Source organism: Glycine soja, chromosome 3 (genome assembly GCF_004193775.1).
Source record: "Glycine soja cultivar W05 chromosome 3, ASM419377v2, whole genome shotgun sequence".
Lineage (NCBI taxonomy): Eukaryota > Viridiplantae > Streptophyta > Magnoliopsida > Fabales > Fabaceae > Glycine > Glycine soja.
The window spans coordinates 29091239-29106461 of NC_041004.1; the positions used below are offsets into that span (position 1 = coordinate 29091239).

The 15223-nt window shown below is 36.6% G+C and overlaps 1 pseudogene; it reads right to left on the reverse strand.

The window, feature by feature from the left end:
• Window positions 1-7111: 7111 nt before the first annotated feature.
• LOC114405101 lies at window positions 7112-13005 on the reverse strand (annotated as a pseudogene).
• Window positions 13006-15223: the final 2218 nt, after the last annotated feature.

Sequence of the window (15223 nt, forward strand, 5' to 3'; positions counted from 1 at the left end):
ATATGATGTGGCAACGGGGTGTAGCAAGCAAATGCTCACCTCCCCCTCTAAAATTTAATTGGATTGGGCTTCTCCCAATTCAATTAAATTTATTTCTCAACACACACATCAAATATTCACTTAATACATGTGAAATTACAAAACTACCCCTAATACAAAAACTAGTCTAGGTGCCCTAAAATACAAGGGTTGGAAAATCCTACATTTCTAGGGTATCCTACCTACATTATGGAGCTCTAAATACAAGGCCCAAAATTAATGAAATCTTAATCTAATATGTACAAAGATAAGTGGGTTCATACTTAGCCCATGGGCCCGAAATCTACCCTAAGGCTCATGAGAACCCTAGGGCCTTCTCTTGCATCTTTGGCCCAATCTTCTTGGACTCTTCTATCCAATGCCCTTGGGAGGTTGGATTGCATTAGTACATCCTTTGTGGTACAAGTAGAGGGTACATCTACTTGGGTTGTAATACTGAGAACAAGAGAGGGTACATCTCTTGTGGATCAGTTCAAGTGGAGGGTACATCCACTTGGTTGTTCAAAGAGAACAAGGGAGGGTACATCCCTTGTGGATCTTTGCTTGTAAAGGATTTTACAAGGTTATTGGAAATCTCAAGAACCGGTGGTTGCTTGGGGACTGGATGTAGGCACGGGTTATTGCCGAACCAGTATAAAAACTTGTGTTTATTTTCTTCTTCCCTACACTCTTTACTTTTTCTGATGTGTACTTTTTATTTTCGCTTTACTTTTGTCTAAGTTATTGTTTTTGTTATTTACTTTCTCATAACTTAGTAGTAAAGCCTAATTGAATCTAGTAACATTAAGAAGGATAATTTTTTAATTAGTAAAGACACGTTCATAATTAATTCAACCCCTCTTCTTGATTATTCCGAGGCACTTTATCCAACAATCAATCTAGTTTGCAACAAGGTAGATGATGCAATCCTACCCCCAAGGGCATTGGATAAAAGACTCCAAGAAGATTGGGCCAAAGATGCACGAGAAAGCCCTAGGATTCTCATGAGCCTTAGGGTAGATTTTGGGCTCATGGGCTAAGTATGAGCTCACTTATCTTTGTACATATTAGATTAGGTTTTCATTATATTTTGGGCCTTGTATTTAGGGTTTCATAATGTAGGTAGGGTACCCTAGAAAAGAAGAATTTTTTAGCCCTTGTATTTTAGGGCACCTAGACTAGTTTTTGTATTAGGGGTAGTTTTGTAATTTCACATGCATTAAGTGAATATTTGATGTGTGTGTTGGGAAATAAATTTAATTGAATTGGGAGAAGCCCAATCCAATTAAATTTTAGAGGTAAAGGTGAGCATTTGCTTGCTACACCCCATTGTCACATCATATAGTCACACTTTGTGCATGTCCTTCATGTTTTACATGCCTCATGACACCTAAGCACACTTAGTGGAGAATCTTGGACTTGATCTTGGATTAGTGTGTTGAACCATAGCTAAAAATTCACTAATCATAATTACTGAAATTTTGGCTCCACGAATTCAATTTCAAATTCAAGTGAAATTTGAATAGAAATTCAAATTTCCCTCAAATTTTGTGTGACACTTAGGCTATAAATAGAGGTCATGTGTGACACTTATTTCTGAAATTTCAATTGAAAATTATTGTGAAAACAAGTGCCAAAACTAGAGGTTTAATGAGTCTTTTTTTTATAGTTTTTTTACTCTACTCTAGGGTCATTCTAGGTTTCTCTGAGGCCTAGCTTGCTTTTATGTGTTTTTCATTGCTTTAATTGTTGAATAATCCTTGAAAATTTGTCTTGTTAAAACTCTACTGGTTTAGCTTTCATTTCATTTTTTGGTCTTTGGTTATTGTTTGTGTTTTTGTTTCCTTCTTTATGAATTGCCATATAGGGAATTGGAAAGGAGGATTGGTGCAATCACTTGAAGAATTTGAGTCAAGAAGCAAGGGGCCAACCACCTTAAGAGCTATTGGACTAAGAAGCATTCCAAATTGATTGACTCACCAAAGAGAGAACAACCACCAAAATTGAGGACCTTTTTGTAATTTTGTAATTGGCAATTTACTTACCTTCATTGCTTTCAAGTTTTGTAACAAAAAGGCCTTTCATTGGAAGAGTGTTGGGAGCCTCCAATAGGTTACCAAACTTCCATTTGTGTGTAATCATTTTAGGCAATTTTTTCCTTAGGATAGTGAGTGTTTTGTTGGGAACCTTAAATATGGTCATCCAAACACTCCTCGGATCCGCCTTGTGAGTGCATATGCTGTATGAAGATTTTGATGATGCCAAAAGATTGAAGCAATTCAAAGTTTACTACAAGATTCAAGTGAAGATCAAGATATCAAGAGAAACAATTCACAATAGTCCATTATTTGTTAAAAGAATCTCTTAAAAGATTGCAAAGGTTTGGCCTTAAAAGACTTAAATTTTCAAAATCTCTTATAAAGATTTTAAGTGGTTTTACATATTTGGAAAATATATATTTCTCACTACTACAAAAATGAGATTTAACATTGCTATATTAACATCGATTTTTGACAAAACCAATATTAAGATAAACACGGTGGCATAATTGTAAATAATGTGTATCTGTTAACATTAGTTTTGTGCAAAACCGATGTTAGCAATGACGTTAACATCGGTTCTGGGAAAATTGATGTTAACATTAATTAGTTAACATCAATTTAGGAAGAACCGATGTTAACGTATGATAAGTTAACATCGATTTCATCCAGAAAACCGATGTTAACTTTAACATCATTTTGTTAACATCGGTTTTTTATTGAAAACCGATGTTGGACTTACATTTTAAAATATATCAGACGCGAGCCCTATTTTGCTCGTGCTCTCTTCTTTGATCTCTATCTAATCTCTTCTTCTTCTCCATCTAAGGTGTCTTCTTCTCCGTCTAAGCTTCTTCTTCTCCATCGCGCTCTCAACCCTGACAGCTCGCCACCTTACATAGGTACGTTTCGTGAGTCTTTCTCCATTTTAGCTACCCTAACTTGTATACAATGTGTGGCATTTCATTCATTTTCCCATTATTTTGTAATAGTCATTCTAGATAGTTGAACTCAAAAACCTATGGTATGACATCTTCAATTTTTATTTCCAAGTCGTTGTTCTCTTCTTTGTTCTTTCTTGGTAAAATTGTAATGCATATGCTTTGCCTTACTCCTATTCAGGTGAAAATCCTTTGCTTCCAGTAATTGTTATCTATATTGCCAATACAGGAGAGGTAACTGTTATCTACAGACTTATTTGGATAACTGATTTGGTCCCAGTTTATCATGTTTGGATTGATAACTAATTTGCTCCTAGTTTATGATGTTCGGATAACTGATTTGCTCAACTTCTACTAAGTTATGATGTTTGGATTGATAATACTAGGCTACATTCTTTCCCTTGCTTATATTTTTTCTCTTAATAGTGATGTTTATGTGGCTGAAATAGATAAATGTTCTAATAATAATTGAGCAGGCTGTAAAGGTGCAAGAATGGTCTTTTTGTGTATCTAGTGGACTAGTGGTTAATTTGTTTGAGTTTAATTTCTAATAACCCCGAACATGATAGCACCCAAGTCCACCCCAAAGCCTAATCACATGAGTCAATAGGCAATTTAGTCCCTGAGATTGTACCCATTTTGCATATTAGTCCCTAACTTAATGTTAAATCCAAAATAGTCCCTATCTTTGCATAAGTGTTGCAAAATAATCCTTCCGTTAAATTTTAAAGTAACGCTGTTAGTGAGGTCAATTTTAGTGCCATGTGGAGTATCCAACGTGGCACTAAAGGATGATGTGGCATGGCACATGGACGTGTCTCTTAAAAGATGCCACATCATTTGATGATAACAAAATGAGTAAATAGGCAATTTAGTCCCTGACTTTGTACACCTGTTGCATATTAGTCCCTAACTTAATGAAAAATCTAAAATAGTCCCTATCTTTGCATAAGTGTTGCAAAATAGTCCCTAACTTAAAAGATGCCAGAAATTGTGCTTAAAGTGTTCATGCATTGCAGAGATTGTGCCTTGCACGATTTCTGGTGGCACAGATTCCTCCTTGGATTCCTTGTCATCTTTTGATTCCTCTGGTTTTTTTCTTCTTTCTTTTCTTCTTCCTCTGCTTTTTTCTCCTCCACTTTGTTTTCCTCTGGTTTTTTCTCTTCCTATTTAGAACAAAAAAAATCAGAAGTCGGAATGATACATTGATGGTAATTGAAGAAAAAAAAAGAGGAAAAGAGAATGGTTATGCAGACCTCGCCCATTGGTGTTGACGGCTACAACGATAAGGTTGTTGCAATGGATTTTTGGTTCTTTTTATTTGTGCAAGTGTGTGTGGGTTCTTTTTCTTATATATGCCTCAATTGGTTTAAAACCATCAGATTTGAAGAAGCCACTCATTCTATCATCATCAAATGATGTGGCACTAAAATTGACCTCACTAACAGCGTTACTTTAAAATTTAATGGAAGGACTATTTTGCAACACTTATGCAAAGATAGGGACTATTTTGAATTTTTCATTAAGTTAGGGACTAATATGTAACAGGGGTACAAAGTCAGAGACTAAATTGTCTATTTACTCGTTTTGTTATCATCAAATGGCGTGACAAAATCAGGGACTAAATTGTCTATTTACTCGTAACATGTCCACGTGGCACTAAAATTGACCTCACTAACAGTGTTACTTTAAAATTTAACGGAAGGACTATTTTGCAACACTTATGCAAAGATAGGGACTATTTTGGATTTAACATTAAGTTAGGGACTAATATGCAAAATGAGTACAATCTCAGGGACTAAATTGCCTATTCATTCCTAATCACATACCTAACAGAGATATCTTTTGTGTATGTAGGACTCTTTGTTTGTTTCTGCTGCAAGGACCTTACCTAGGTACGCTTCACTTTGCAGTCCATTTGGGGTGCTTAGTCGTGCTCACAGGGTCTAATTTTCATTGAGGTAAGTCATGCTGACTTTGCCAAGTGTTAATGCATTTGAGGCTTTGAGGCCGTAAGCTGCTTTATATAAAAATGTGCAAATAGTTTTGCTCAATGTATATTGCCTAAAGCTTTTCATTTGCAGCATATTCATATGACTAAATAGTTTTGTGATCATGTTTGTAGCCACTTGATTTAATGCATTTAAATGTTTGCACTGATTTCACATAATGTGTTCGATGAAAAGTTCAAGCAAAATTACCTCATATCAAACGACACTAATTATGTTACCTAGTAGTGGTACTGGATACTTTAGCTGATGATAGGAGCAGTGCTATATGGTGCTGGCAAAAATTGACCACAAGTTCACTGCAATTAACTAAAATCTAATGATGTTAATCTAATTAGATAAGGTACATTAGAGGGATAGCTAGGGGAAAATATGTGTGTATCTATGTATATATATACATACATTAGCTATCCCTCTAATGTACCTTATCTAATTAGATTAACATCATTAGATTTTTGTTAATTGCAGTGAACTTGTGGTCAATTTTGGCCAGCACCATATAGCACTGCTCCTATCATCAGCTAAAGTATCCAGTACCACTACTAGGTGTATGTATGTATATATATATATATATATATACATATATATATATACATACATAGAGGGGTAGATAAATGTCTTGTATCCATGTCTGAACTTGTCCTCAATATTGAAAAGATAAGCTTCTTTCCAAATCCCAATAGCTAATCTTGTAGCATAGGCTACTCCAAGTGTTGTTGTCTCTTTTGTAATGGTTTGAAAGGCTTCAAAGCACCTTACTGCAATATGGTTTTCACACTAGCAAATGTGAGCCCTCTCTCTTTATCTACAAAAGGACATAAATGTGGTATATCTTTTGGTGTTTGTTAATGATATCATCATCATTGGCAGCTCCAATTATCTCATCATGTCTCTGGTCAGTCATCTAAATTCCACCTTTGCTCTAAAGCAACTTCCTCAACTAGATTACTTTCTTAGCATAGAAGTTCATCATACACCTACTGGTTCTACGTTACTCACTCAACAAATATATTTGTGATCTCCTGCACAAAACTAACATGGGTGCGGAAAAATCCATTTCTTCTCCTATGGTTACATACTTGAATACTTTGATGCCTTGTTGTCCTGTTTTCTTTAAAAACAATCCTAATACTTTCTCAGCTTTTTTAAATTCTCATTGCCAACAACACCTGAGAACAAAATAAACAAACAAATAAAATGTAAAGTAGTAGTTTAAAGCTTTCACCCTGGATGTATCTAACATAATCCACAAACAACTGCAACATGTTTCATGAGTATACCAGGTTTCTGGTAGACATAGGTTACTGATTGATCAGTTGACAAGTTAAGCAAGAAACAAAATGAAAATGTTACAAAAAAAAAACAAATTGGTGAAATTGAACAAGGAATAAGAGAAGCCAAAAAATAACCAACCTTTGCCACAACATGCCTTGATTTTACTGACCTAGACTTGTGGGGAAAAGAATCATTAAACCATGGGATTCCATCATAGAAATCATCAGAACCATTCCCTGCAGCAGCAACAACTTCTTTTTTTTTCTTGTCCACTCCATGATCCCCTACACTTGTCAAATCACTAGGCATGTTGGTGGACTTGTGGTTCTTACCATTAGATTTATGGTTATCAGAATGTCCATCTGATTTAGCAAACACCTTGTCGCCTTTCATAGACTTTGAACAAAGACCCCCCATATGAAAAACTCAATCTTTGTACAGAAAATAAAAAAAAACTCCTCCTCTAGCAGCTCAGGTCACCCAAATCAGGAACTGATATAAATTATAATAGAGCACCTTTTTTTAAAAATGCTTTGGTGAAGTCTTGACATCTTGTATATATATCTATGCATTGGTGAAGAGGGAAACTTGCAGTTACAACAAATGAGAGTTTGCAAGTGCATATACCAACATAATACCTTCTTATTGCCAGCCCTCAGAGCTAATTTATCAATAAGATAAGTAGCAACAATTTATCATTCAGCAAATATAATACCAATCGAACAACAAAGGAAAAATTTTGTCCAAAAAAAACGATGCACCTTGAATTAAATTTTTTTTATATACTAATTAAAAAAACAAAATTCAAAGTGCATCATATCCTTCATGTTCAAGGGATTTGTTTAGATAAATCAGAACCAGTTGTGGTGATATTCAAGCTGCCAAACTCCTCCAAATCAAAATCAGACCCCATTTCATTGTGCCCACCAAGGGAATCTTGGTCTTGTCCATTTCTAGTCAAAGGAACCCATAATTCAAAAATTAGAACAGGAAAAGGTTCTTCACTAAAGTACTTGTCCTGAAGTAACTCCATAGTTGTGGTTCTCTTTGCTGGATCATAACAAACCAATCTTTGCACTAGGGAAACTTCATTAGGGGAGCAATTGGGCATGCATGCTTCAAGACCACTTGCATTTTCCACATTACCAAATGAGATTGATCCATAATCAGGAAGCTTGGAACAACCAAGCCAAGTTTCCTCATTAATGTTCCCCAATACACTTACAATTCTGCTGAGCTGATCTACATCACTTGTTTCAGGAAACAATGGCTTCGATGTTAATAACTTAGCAAAGACACATCCCAATGACCAAAGATCAATCTTTAAACCATAGTCTGTAGATCCATAGAGTAGCTTAGGAGCTCCGAAACACTGAGTTCCAACACATTATGTGAGACAACCAAGTTCATTTCCTCCCACCTCCTCAGCTTCATATGTAAAAGAACCCTTGCAAAGATCATCATCTATGCTGCTCGTTGTGCATGTTGCAAGACATGAGGTATTTCCATCATAAATGTTTGTATCCTTATCAATGTCATAGGAGTAGCTCTTAGTTTTGATCTCATCCAAAACTCCGAAATATTCTTCATGACTCACGGTTCCCTGATTTGGATTTTCATATACATTTTGGTTTAAGTTAACTAATTGAGAAATAGCTTCAGGATGTTGGAGTGAGCTTTCACTATTTGAAGCATCATCTTCATATGGTCTAATAATAATGGAGTAGGCTGTAAAGGTGGAAGAATGGTATTTTTATGTATCTAGTGGACTAGTGGTTAATCTATTTGAGTTTAATTTCTAATAACCCCAAACATGATAGCATCCAAGTCCACCCCAAAGCCTAATCACATACCTAACAAAGATATCTTCACAAATAAACCATCCTGAAATAACCTCCCCATCCAAGAACATGACAGCACCCACGTCCACCCCAAAGCCTAATCACATACCATCAAACTAATTGCCACAACAAAAAATCAAATATGCAGGCCCCATCTAAATTCACAACACTTACATGGTCAACTATTGCAGCCTTTTATGCAATCTTGGCATATCAGTAATAACAATGAAATGCTAAGCACTTATAGGAGAGACACCGTAGATATATTGGTGGTTAGTCTGAGATGGGTGTTGCAAATCAGTTAGGCATGGGTTGTCATTGAATGAACACAGTTTTGTCCTATAAATATGATCATGTCAGCTTACAAAAATTAACACAAGAAATTCAACAAAAGCATAAGAAACTCTCAGCTTAATGAGCCAATGGCAGCTAGAATTAAAATCTAGAAAGATGAAATGAGGCAGGGAGAAGGATTGGATGACAAACGAGTAAGCAAGTTTTTCATCACTTTTCCAATCCCTATGTCCTTAATTAGATTTCCATAGATAGGAGTACCATATAGGAACTTTCACTCCACTGCTTCTTCTCACTTCCATAATTTGAGGAGAAAGCGAGTTTCTCATCACCTTTCCAATCTGTATGATGTTGACTTATTGATTTTATGAAGTGGATCAAACAATCGAAATTGGAGTAAGAAGAATCACCTCACATTATGGTTAGCCAACATAGCCACTTCCTATGTCGAATTCAAAAACTCCTCCTTCTTGTGACCCATGAGATCATTGACCATATTTTCTATAAGGTTCCTATCACACGCAACATCCTTCATGTCCAACCCAACCTTACAAACTTCATTCACAAACATGCTATGAGGTGACATGTATCATTTTAAGTGAGAAAGAGAGAGAGTGTTTGCTTTGTTTGTGTAGCTGCCCAAGCTATGAGGTGACATGTATCATTTTAAAAAAATAAATCATATTATCATTTATTTGTGAGTATATATCAACTGCATCTCCTCTTGCCAGATATACTGGACTTTTTTGTTATGTGATGTTTAGTGCTGCCTCAATAATTAGAATATCATTTTGTACTTATATCCAAGTTCTATTATTGTCAATTTCGTTTTGGCTAGAATTTTATTTAATTGGTGTCATCATATAATTATGCAACAAATCTGATCACTGTACTGATCATCGTGACAAGTATGAAAGTTTTGCATCGTCATCACGACATTCGCTGTTGGACACTGTACTGATCATCGTCACAGGTACGAAAGTTTTTCATAAATTTTTTATGCTTAATTTTGTTATGATTGTTTTTGTATGTTGTTGTATGTCATTAATGTACTTTGCTTTACATACAACTTTTGTTCACAATGAGTGAACCTTAGATTCCTGTTTGAGATTGAATACAATTATTCTTGCGGACAGTTTGCATTAATCATTGTATTGAATCTTGAATTGTTCGTTTGGACAGTTCGGGGAGACACATATTTTTATGGTAGATTCATGTGTTAAGGTTAACATTATTTTGATTAATTTGATGGAATTTTGGTATGATGCATTTCTAGTTGTTCTCTGAGTGCATACTTGATTATTGAGGAATTAATGTCACCAATTTCATGTCGTATACTTGGAGACCAAGGCGAAATACCGTCAAAATTTCGTCAAATTTAACAAAATAATATTAACCTTGAGCATGAATCTACCATAAAAAAATGTCTTCCTGAATGGGATAGGGTCACACCTTAAATGAAAAAGAGAGATTTCATGCATTCAATGAGTTTTGGAGTATCACCGAGTTACTATTTAGATGGATCGAAGTTGGATGAATAAAAGTCACTTGAGCGCTGCGTATGAGGAATGCGTGGAACAGTTCCTACAATTTGCTTCAGAAAGAAGTCTACCAAATGAAAACGACAAATTTTTTTATTCGTGCATAAATTGTTTGAATAGGAGACGACAAAAAGTCAACGACATACGGGAGCATCTATTGTGTGATGGAATTAAGAAGAATTATACAACGTGGATATGACATCGTGAATTGACAAACAAGCAGAGTGGGTCCTAATGTGAACCGTTTGATGTAGAAATGGGAGATTGCTTGGAGGATATGATTCGTGACCTTGGACAAGAGTCTTTTCAAAAAGCACATGCCCTTATGTATGATACATTGCAAACTGATTCAAAGAAACCTTTGTATCTAGGGTGCAAGAATTCGTTGACGTTTTTATTAGTGGTGTTAAGTCTAGTTAATGTCAAGGCCAGATATGGGTAGAGTGACAAAAGTTTTAGTTCGCTGCTTCAAATAGTGCATGATATGCTTCCAGAGGAAAACACATTGTCTAAAAGTTACTATCAAGCGAAGAAGATACTGTGTCCGATGGGATGGAATGAATCCATATGGCAGTTTAAGCACTCAACACAGTTCATGGCCAGTTCTACTAGTAATTTACAATTTTCCTCCTTGGTTGTGCATGAAGTGAAAATACATGATGTTGTCTATGACAATATCGAGCCCAAGATAGCCAGGAAATGACATTGATGTTTATCTAAGTCTATTGATTGAAGACTTGAAAAAGTTGTGGGACGAGGGGGTTTTAGTGTTTGATGGGTTTCAAAATGAGACTTTTCAAATGCGTGCAATGTTTTTTTGTATCATTAATGACTTTCCAGCATATGAGAATTTGAGCGGTTACAGTGTTAAGGGTCATCATGGATGCCCCATCTGTGAAGAAGACACAAGCTACATACAACTTAAACATGGTAGGAAAACAGTGTACACTAGGCATCGATGTTTTCTAAAATCTCATCACCCTTACAGGCGATTGAAAAAAGCATTTAATGGAAGTCAAGAACATGAAACTGGGCCAATACCGTTGAATACTATATGGAAGAAGATGTCGATTTTCTTTGATCTTCTATACTGATATGATCTAGATATTAGACATTGTATTGATGTTATGCATGTGGAGAAAAATGTATGTGATAGTGTCATCAGAATGCTCCTTAACATTCAAGGCAAGACGAAAAATGGTTTGAATACTCGTCAAGATCTAGCTGAGATGGGTATACGATCGCAGTTGCATCCAAGGTCTGATGGTAAAAAAATATACTTGCCTCTAGCTTATCATACTTTGTCCAGAAAGGAGAAGATGGGTTTTTGTCAGTGTCTGCGCTGGGTCAAAGTCCCACATGGATACTTTTCAAATATTAAGAGTCTTGTGCAGTTGAAGGATCTTAAGTTAGTAGGGTTAAAGTCTCACAATTGTCACGTCTTGATGCAACAATTGTTAGTCGTGGCCATACGAGACATTTTGCCTAACAAAGTCAGGTTAGCCATAACTCGACTGCGCTTTTTCTTCTAAGCCATATGTAGCAAAGTCCTTGATCCTGTGAAGTTAGATGAGCTGGAAAACGAGGCTGTTATTATATTGTGTCAGTTGGAGATGTATTTTCCTCCTGCTTTCTTTGATATCATGGTTCACTTAATTGTTCATCTGGTCAGAGAAATAAAATGTTGTGGTCCAGTTTATTTGCGGTGGATGTACCCCGTTAAGTGATACATGAAGATCTTAAAAGGATATACGAAGAATTTACATTGTCCAGAAGCATCTATTGTAGAAAGGTACATTGTAGAAGAAGCCATTGAATTTTGTTTTGAGTACATTGAAAAGGCTAAACCTGTTAGGCTTCCCGAGTGTCGACATGACGAAAGAGTGGGTAGTAAGGGTTCAAGAGGACTGCATGTTATCACTCCAAGTGTAGAAGATTTGTTACAAGCTCACTTGTATGTGTTGAAAAACAGTAATGAAATTTTTCCATACATACTTCGGCATGAAGGTTTAGTGAAAGAAAGTAATCCAAAAATGTCGAAGAACTGGGTCTTGAAAAAGCATAACAAGACTTTCCTAGATTGGTTTAAAGATACAATCTTTGCTGATAATGCTTCTGAAACGTTAAGAAAGCTAGCAGATGGGCCTAAAAGAAATGTTATAACTTGGAAAGAATACGATATAAACAAGTATTCCTTTTATACAAAAGCACAATACAAGAAAAGTACAATGCAAAATAGTGGGGTCACCCTAAAGGCTGAATCTCAACACTTCACCAGTGTACATGATGACAATCCATGTGTAGCTTCCATCCCTTACTTTGGGTTCATTGAAGAAATTTGGGATCTTAACTATGTCAAATTTACTGTTTGTGTTTTCAAATGTAAATGGGATGACAGGAACACCGATGTACAGACCGATGGTGTAGGATTTATGTTGGTAGATCTAAAGAAACTCGCTTACCAGAATGATCCTTTCATAATGGCAAAACAAGCTAAACAAGTATTTTATGTTCAAGACCCTTGTGATGAAAGGTGGTCAGTGGTTCTACACAGGAAAACAATTGGTGCTAATGTTAAAGATGATGATTCATACATTGATACTTATGTTAGTCCTTTGTCCACACAAATGTCGCCTAACGTCGTCAGAGAAGAAGAAGTTGACGATGTTCATGCTAATCGTAATGATCATGATGAAGGAGAATTAATTAACATCGTCTAATGTAATTTTCTTATTATGTATTTCATTTCAGTCCATTCTTTTACATAACTTATTCAGTTTTGTGATAATGTTAATTAACAAATGTTTTTTTCTTTATAGGCAAATGGCTACTCCACCCAACTCTCCTCCTCCTCCTCCTCCTCCTCCTCCTACTGATGCAGCATCATAGTCGTCGTCTACCTTGAAGTGGACAAGAAAAGCCACACAGCTAAGATCATTGGTGACTAGACCAGTTGGGGTAGAGAGACCGGTGGTCCATGTCAATCCTACGACCGAGAAGGCCGACAATCCCCACAAAAAGAAGTTAAGAATATATTTGGGGATCATCGCTCGTGATAAGGTCGATGTGACATACAAGAATTAGAAGCAAGTCCCTATTGCTCAGAAGGATTTGATATGGGAGGATATTCAGGTATTTTAGTTTTCATGTTGCATATTGTTTATTAGCCAAAAAATTTTAATTTAGTAACAATAAAACCTAATTTTTTTATTTGTCAGGCTGAATTTGATATCCCTGAAGCATCTGATGTTAGGACAAAAAAGAAAATACTTCAGGCTGTGGGGGAGCAGTGGAGACAGTTTAAGTCTGATTTGACGTTGAAATGGGCACTTGCAGCCGACAAGGGTAGTGTCGATGACACTGTATGCGAAAAATACGGCATTAGCAAGGAGAAATGGACTCAATTTTGTTAGAGCCACAGAGACCCTTCATGGGAGGTATCTACTTTATGATTTTCATTGTTTTCAACTTTAAATTAACTTATTATAATACATTGTAATCATGAGTTTCATTAATGTTGAATTTTTGCAGGATGTGCGGAAAAAGGCACAGGCCATCTAGAAGCAAAACACTGTCCCACACGTGTTGTCTCGTGGGGGTTATGAATATTTAGAAAAGAAGTTGATGGATGAGCAGACAAAGAAAAAACTAGAGGAAGCTGCTCAATCCGGAAGCACTGACACCGTGATTGATCCTTTTTCTCCCATCAAACGACATGTCAAATGGAAGATGGCCCGCATGAAGAAAACTGGCTAGATGATGTCTAAGGCAGCAAAGCAAATTGCTGACAAGATTGTAAGTCACTTTCAATTAATAATTGTAATTATTTATGTTTATTGTGTGATTGATTAAACCAATAAATGTGTTCTTTATAAGATTCGTTGGAGGAGCAAGCATCACAGGGTTCCTTTGTCACCCATAGACATCAGGATGTACTGACTGCTGCCATTGGGCGACCAGAACACCCCGGTCATGTGCGTGCTGCTGGAGCCGGTGTGACGATCAAGCAATACTTTGGACCGACTCCAAGGACCGCTCGCACTTCCTCCTCCATGGCTCCCGAAGACCTAGAGCAGCTGACTCAACAAATCAAGGACCAGCTGGAGGAGTCGATCACAGAAAAAGTGACTCGACATCTAATGTTATCCTTCAGCCAGATGCAGTCCCAGTTTCAGTAACAGATGCAATCACAGGGACTTGCACTACCACCTGAGCCTGAGATTGGTCCTTCGGCTGCTTGTGTCATCACAAAGGAGAGTTGTGTTGATCCTTCAAGGAACGATCTAGACACGAGTGACTCAGACAAATGCGGGTTGTACATCGAAGAAAATCCTCCCTGCCTGGTTGCCCTAGGAAGAGTTTATGAGGGACCCGCAACCATTCACAACATCCCTTTGTTGCATGATCAAGTGAAGGTTGGTGTTAAGGAGGTTAAAGATACAGATGCTCCCATTCTTGTACCCAATGAAGAGGTTAAGTTAGTGGGACCGACACTTAACACCTTCTTTGCTTGGCCGACACATCTCGTCAAGCATTTATCAGAACAAGTATTTCGGTGTCATTAAATGCTTCTTTTTTCAATTAAATTTTTCACTGTTATTAAATTAAGTTAATTAACTATGTTGGATAAACAGGGAGCTGTGGGACCAGCAAAACCTGCATATAGGCCAGATCATGAGGTCGATGATCCTCTATATCTGATGACATTGACCATCCCACAGCTTTTTCTGAAGCCATTGCAAGTTATGTGTGATGCTACCGTGTTTGAGGTGTTTAATGAAGACTTCCCCTTGTACATAAAGCATGAAGATCTGTCTGAAATAGCACACGATGGTCAATGTCTCAGCATCTCTGTTATACAGTTGTGGATTCTATAAGTCAACTTAGATTATTATTAATTACCTAAGTTATTATTTTAAATTCATACATAATTTACATTGTCTCAACAACAATAGGCATATGACTGAGACAAGTATGCGAGTGGGGAATTTCGAGGTGTGTGGATTCCTTGAGCCACAGTCCATCCAGAGATCTGGGCAATCACAATTTGAATCAGAAAGTTACATGAAGAACTGGATGCAGAATTCAAAACGGGATGTCTACGTAGGAGCCTACCTGAATGGGTAAGTTAAACTGAACAAATGAATTTAAATAATGTATAATACTATAATAACCTATATTGGTCTTCACTGCAGTGCACATTGGCAAATGGTCGTCATTTTGCCTAAGGAAAATCTTGTCGTCTGGTTTTGTTCGTTGCATAAT